The sequence below is a fragment of the Aptenodytes forsteri genome, unplaced genomic scaffold (assembly GCF_000699145.1).
Source record: "Aptenodytes forsteri isolate BGI_AS27 unplaced genomic scaffold, ASM69914v1 Scaffold15, whole genome shotgun sequence".
In the NCBI taxonomy this organism is placed as follows: domain Eukaryota; kingdom Metazoa; phylum Chordata; class Aves; order Sphenisciformes; family Spheniscidae; genus Aptenodytes; species Aptenodytes forsteri.
In genome coordinates, this window is record NW_008795129.1 from 4,515,365 (window position 1) to 4,521,713 (window position 6,349).

Consider the following 6,349-nt stretch of genomic DNA (forward strand, 5'->3'; position numbering starts at 1 on the left):
CATGGTGGTGTTGGGTCGACGGTTGGACTTGATGATCTTAGAGGTCTTTTCCAACCTTAATGATTCTATGATTCTAGCATGTCTCGAGCTGCTCCTTCGATTTGGCCAACAGTAAAGGAGTAGTAAGAAGATGATATTGAAAAGCCCTGAAGAGGCTTTTGTTCTGCAAAAAGCCCTTGATGGTGTTATACAGGATGGTGATGTACACTATCGCACAGCCAGTGGAAAAAGTAATTCTAAAGTTGGTGGTAGTTACAGCAAAAAGAACTTCCCAGCTGACAATGTCAGAGGATCCCACAGCTAGGAGGAGCTTTTAGACCGCTAAGTATTTGGACACGGTGTCCTGGGTGCAGATCTTTTAAGTGCTGTGTGCTCTACATTGGACAGCTTTTCTGAGCTTCTTGTAGGTGTAGCTAGTTAGAGTTCAGTAATAGGCTGGGTCTTAGTCATTGCATATGACTCTCACAACGCACACTTTTTTTTGTTTTTTGGCAAGTGTGATACAGGGCTTTCTCAGTACTATTTCTAGCCTTGGACAACAGTCTGCTACCAATGGATGTTGTGTTGTTTTGAAGCAACTGACATTTGCAGCATCAAGACTGTTGCGATTTCTTACATTTTGCCTGTTAATATAGGCCCTACTGCCAAGACGAACTTTCTGACCCCAGAATATTTCTTCTCAGCCATGTGCCAACATAGATATTGGGTAGTTTGCCAGACCAAGGCCAAACTGTTTTAAATTTAATTTATTGGAAGCTTGTTAGTTTGTCGTGTGTGTTATAGATAAAATATTGACAGGATCTGTTCTTCTGTTGCATTCATATGTGAAAGTCATTTTTGTCTTCTATTTTTTGTAGCAACTAATACAGCCAGAATTCAAGTGTGAAGGCTTTCCCTAATTTAGAGGAATTTTAAGAACTGGAAAATTATGCTACATATCTAGCTATATTTGAACATGTCTCTGAATTTACATAATAAATGCCTGACTCGCAGTTGGCAGAACTAAAATATAGAGGGGATCAGAACATGATTTAAGCACTCTGTCTTACTGCTATTTCTAATTTCTTTTGTTCAGATGTATTTCTTTTGTTTGGATGTAATGGGAAAAAATCTAACTATTTCTGTACTGGAAAGAGCTCAGGACACTCAGGTTCTGATCCTCACCTCCCTCTGTCTTTAGGTATTATCCTCATTTCACAGATGGACAAAGTAAGGCAAGCAAGATTTGACCTTTTTTTCTTAAAACACTTTAATACACGTTTCAGTAGCAGATCTCAAAAAGGTACGCACTTTTTATCTAATTATGTAGCTTTTCTTTAACATATCCAACCACTTCATCTCAGGCAGACTGAAAAGAGGAAACATACTCAGCTGGGATAATGTACCTGCCTGCAGAGCATTCTTGTTAAATTATGCACCATAAAATTACACTTGAGTAAATCACGTAATAAAAAAAATAGTAATAAAAAAAAAAAAAGGATGCTGCCTTCAGGAGTTCCCTCAAGAGCTTCAGGCAATTTGTGTCTTTTGGATTCTGATGGCTGTTATTTCTCATATCTGGAAAATATTCCCTGGATGTGCATCCAGTTCCTTGTCTTCTTTTGATGCCCTGCTCTTGGAGGGTTCTGCTTTTTAGATTTGACTGGCACACAGAAGAAGAGGAAAAATGAGTTTGAAAAGTTAGGGTTAGGAGACAAGTTCGTTCTGAGCAGCAGTGAACAAAAGTTGCGGTATCTGAGAGCAGGCACGGCCTTTGAAGAAATGCTTAGTAGTTTCAATCAGGTTTCCATAGGTACGTATTAGTAAAACCGCTGTAACAAGGGTACAGTGGAGGGTGAATGTTGTTAAATAGAACTTGCCATCTTCTAGCTTGGGCTGTATAGAAGTTATCCTCTTCATACAGCATGGTCTGGTTAACCAGAAGGATAAGTTTACTCCCTTTTTTTATTTTACTGTACTACTGATTGCTTCCCTTGGAATCAATTAATCCTGCAGTTTATGAGAGAAGTGCGCTCATTTCCTTGAGGTAGCCCAGGTATTTTGCTTGTTGTCCAAGACCGAGTCCTTGACCCTGGCTTTCGGGCAGCAGGTGGACTGATCTGCGTGGGGACGGTGGCAGAGCAGAGAAACTGCTGAGGGGTGCTAACGAAGAGCAGGGCAGCAGCCGAGCACTAGATGCCACTCTGAGGCCGCAGTAGGAGCTTTGCAACTCTGCAGCATCCCGGTGGAGAAGGGTAGGAGCGTTAGCTCCCGGAAAGCCCCGAGTGGGAGGGAGACAGGCCGTGCTCCTCGCATACCCCTCCAGTGACGCTAACAGAACAAATAGCGAAAAGGTGAATCAGGGGCCACCGGTAGTGGATTCAGCCCCCATGTGGGTCCGGGCCAACAGCAGGTGCTTCAGATGGGAACTAAACCTCCAGAGTTAGCAAATAATCTCCCAGCTTCAATGGCTTTGTGCACAGGTGTCCTCACTTCTGACCTATTAGCCAGATGGGTTCCGAAGGAAGGAGGAAGAGCAAGGTGAAAGGGCAGTTCTAGCTCACTGGATGGTATTTCATGAGAGTTTAAGGATGAGCTGAAGACCTGTGGCTCTTAGAGCATTTCTGCTGGTACAGTCCCTCTGCAGGTAGGTCTATAAAAGTCTGTGATCAATAGAAATGCGGTTAACAATCCCCTCCTTCACCATTCCCATACGTGTCCTAAACATTGCAGCATTGTACTGAGAACCAGACATCAAAACTGTCTATAATCTGAACTAGCAATGGGCATGAGTCACAAACCTCAGCATGGGTTTTGTGCAGCTCAGAAAATGCAGGACTATCTGAAGAAAGGTTTGGCTTGTTGTCAAGATAAAGGCTAGTCGTGGAGTTTGGATTCAGATTAAGGCTGAAATGTGAACTGGAGTTTTGATGGGGTAGCGTCTTTTCTGGGAAGTGAGTCTGCTTTACTGAACAATTTGAAAGTGAACACTTTCTGTGAATGACCCAGACTATACATCTTTTAAAAAATACTCTCTGTTCATACAATGTAATGTTAGCAACATGAACTTGTTGCTTCAAAGTAATGAAGAAGCTTCCTGAATAGGGGTAGTGAAAGCAGAGAAAGACATATCTATATTTATATATATATGTCTCCTTTTATATGGAAGGATTTACCAATGTAACATCAGAGGTTTGAGTTAACTGTGTGGCTTGTAGTCCTCAGCCTTGAAGATGAATACATGTCAATCTGGAGGAAACAGGAAGGGATAAATCCTGGTAAAAATCCTGGTCATTGATGCGTATTATTTCTCTTCAATTACTTGGTATTCCTACATAATCAGGAACAGTGTGCAATGCATTGCTAAGTGAGTTATGTTGGTCTCAAATAGCAGGCTTATAGAGAAAATAAGATCTTCGCTGCTACTAGCTACAGGAGTTTTTTAGGCGGGAATGGTAGAGGTACATGTCTCACAGCTGAGGTTTTTTTGAGTGCTAACTTCCTGAGGACGCTAGCGTTGCTTTGGTGGCCTGTAGTCTTGTGCAGCCCTTCCATGTGAACTGTGATTGGATCCAACCTTGTTATGGTAGCGGTGTGGGGAGGGGAATTTGACCTTAACAGAGTTAAGTACTCAAAAAGAATTGCTCTTGGCAAAGTGCAAGTATAATGCCTTGTCTGGCTGTTTTATTCTCTACACCAATTGGTCTGTACAAAGAATAAATACATGTTACAGTAAATATCTGCTTGAGTTAGCTCAAATGGTAGAGGATTGTATTTTTGGTGCTGAAGTTCCTGTATTTGCTCCTTGCTGACCAGTTTAAACATCTGTTACGTGGGGTCATAAACCTTACTAGTGAAACATAGCCAGCACCGGCTAGAAATTTTGTGGCGCTTCAGTAGCCTGGCAAAATGGTTTCTAGTAAAAAGTATCAGAAAGAAATACTCTGTCTCTCCCGCCACCGCCTACCTTCTAGAAAAATTACCTTCTAGCGGAGTGATTGTTCAGTAATGTATAGAAAGTTCATATGTATTTTTCTGTGTATCTGTGAGTATGTGAAGGTATATTGCCCTATGGTTGTCTAACCCCACTAAGTAATCCATCTGGGGTCCCCTAGGTGTGTGAACTAAGGCCTGTGTACTTATCTAAGGCAGGATGTTGGGTCAGTTTCTGTTTTCCCTGGCTTGAATTGAAATGCAGAAGTGACTACTTTGAAGTAGAGCATTCTCAGGTATTAAGGAAGGAGTTTGGTCTTTCGTATTTAAATTACACTGCCGTTGCACACACTCTTTTATCCATGAAGCCACCCAAGTCCTAACCTGGAATTTCAAGGTTTTCTGTCGGCAACATCCATCTTCCGTGGCCCTCCTCATATTAGCATTGATCTACAGGGGAAATAGAGAACACGGCTGTGTTGTTATATACCCGGCTGCAATTTCTGTTCTAGTGATTGAGTGTACATACAGAATTTTTGAAACATGGCCATTCTAACTTATTTTGTCTTCCTGTCAATAGCATGGCACTTGTCCAAATTATGGATCGATATCAGCTGATCTTTTTATGTTAAACTGTAATGAAGTTGCCTCTCTTATTGGAGATGTGATCTTGCTTCAGGCAATGCTTTTAACTGAGAACTTTTGGAATGGAAATGGGGGAGAGGGGAAACAGAAGTGGAGGAAAGACATGGGGAGGAGTGAGCAAAAAGCAGGGGGGAGAATAGCAGCAGAAAAAGAAAGAGGTAGGAACAGAGGAAGAGGGACTGGGTTATGAAGAGAACTGGCTTGTTAGGACTTGTACTAGTATGGGTAAGAACTGTTGGCCTCTACTCTGTTGTCTGAAGTACGGTCAAAAAGCCAGTGGTAGACACTGGGAGTGAAAACCCGTTTCTCTTGAAATCTCGGGCAACGTTACCTTTAAATTCTATTTGTGGTTGCCTCACTCTGTTCCATACAGTTTGTGAAATCAAATAATTTAAAGAACAGAGGAAAAATGGGATGAGGCAAGGAGTGGGGAATGAGAGATGTAAAAGGGGATATTAGATCAGCCATTCTCTCCCTTGCAGGGAAGCAGTACAGGATCACGTCTACAGTGACTTCTCCAGGTCTTTATCTAGCTCTGAAGAGTTTCAGGATATCTGTGTTGTGCGCTAGCTGTAGCACAGAGTGGGTGAATGCCTATCATTTCATAATGCTGCCCCTGCTTTTACTTCAATCTTATTTCACTTTCTTGGACAAAATATAGAGGGAAACTTTTGTAATCCCATTTCTAGGGTAAAAGGTTTGTGGAAGAAAGAGATGGTGTGTCAGGCCTTTAGAAGAAGAATCGAGGGGGGACTATATTAATTTTCTTTTGTCATGAAAAACAGCAAAGAGGGGAACTTGGTGGGTATGGAACTGACAGTCAGTGGCTGAAGTTAACACACACTTTCCTTTCTAGGAGCAAAGCGATGCTGATATTTTGGTCTTTTTCGTGAGGCATTTAAGAATAAGTTGGTTTCTTTTGTGGCCTCTCCCACAACTGTCTCTGAGCCACTCTCTGTTGCATCTCAGTTTTGGTTGCTATGGATATGTGCAAGCTGGAGAACCCAGAAATGCTTCCAAGTCCAAGTGTGTCTGTGTCTTTGTCCCGTATGGGAAGGGAGAGGTGAGGCCTGAGCATACACCAGTTTCCCCTAGTTTCTCTGCAGAGGCAGGTGGGCACACCAACAGGGAGGGAGCTGTGGGACACACTAGCCTGGTCCCTGAGCTGGCTGACAGGAGGATGGGGAGCCTGGGGGGCATTGCAGCAAGGACCTCTTGCTCAGAGTGAATGCAGCCAGTCTTGCGTTCTAGCTCTCCTCTACAGAGTACGTGGAGTTCCCTGGCGGTATTCTTCCACTGAATCTCCATTGGTGTGTAGTCCCAACCAGCAGAGCTTTACTTTTATATAATTGTATGTAAAAGGTTGTTAGTTTCTTATGTAGTTTCTACTTTCTCTTCCTCTTGTCTTGATCTCTTTCAGCCCTACAAAGCAGGGTAGGAAAAATAGCAAAACACATCCATACAGGTATACATCACTTTTTATCTGCAAGGGTCTCCTCTAATACCTTTTCCTTTCATTATCTCACCCTCTTCCCCTAGAAGGATATTTCACTGCTGTTTTGTCTTGGCACTTCCACAATTTGCTTGGTGAACTATATGAAAGTACAATTAGAAGAAAAATTCTGAGCCATCTTATCCCACAGTGCGTAGACATGAACAGAGTCTGCAATAAAAAGAGGGAATCTTTGTATGAAAGCAATTCTCAAACTGGAGTTATCCAAGAGCTCTGCTTAATTAAGGGTGTTTTGTAGGAGGCCTAAGCTTTTTTGCTCTTATATGATACTCACATTCA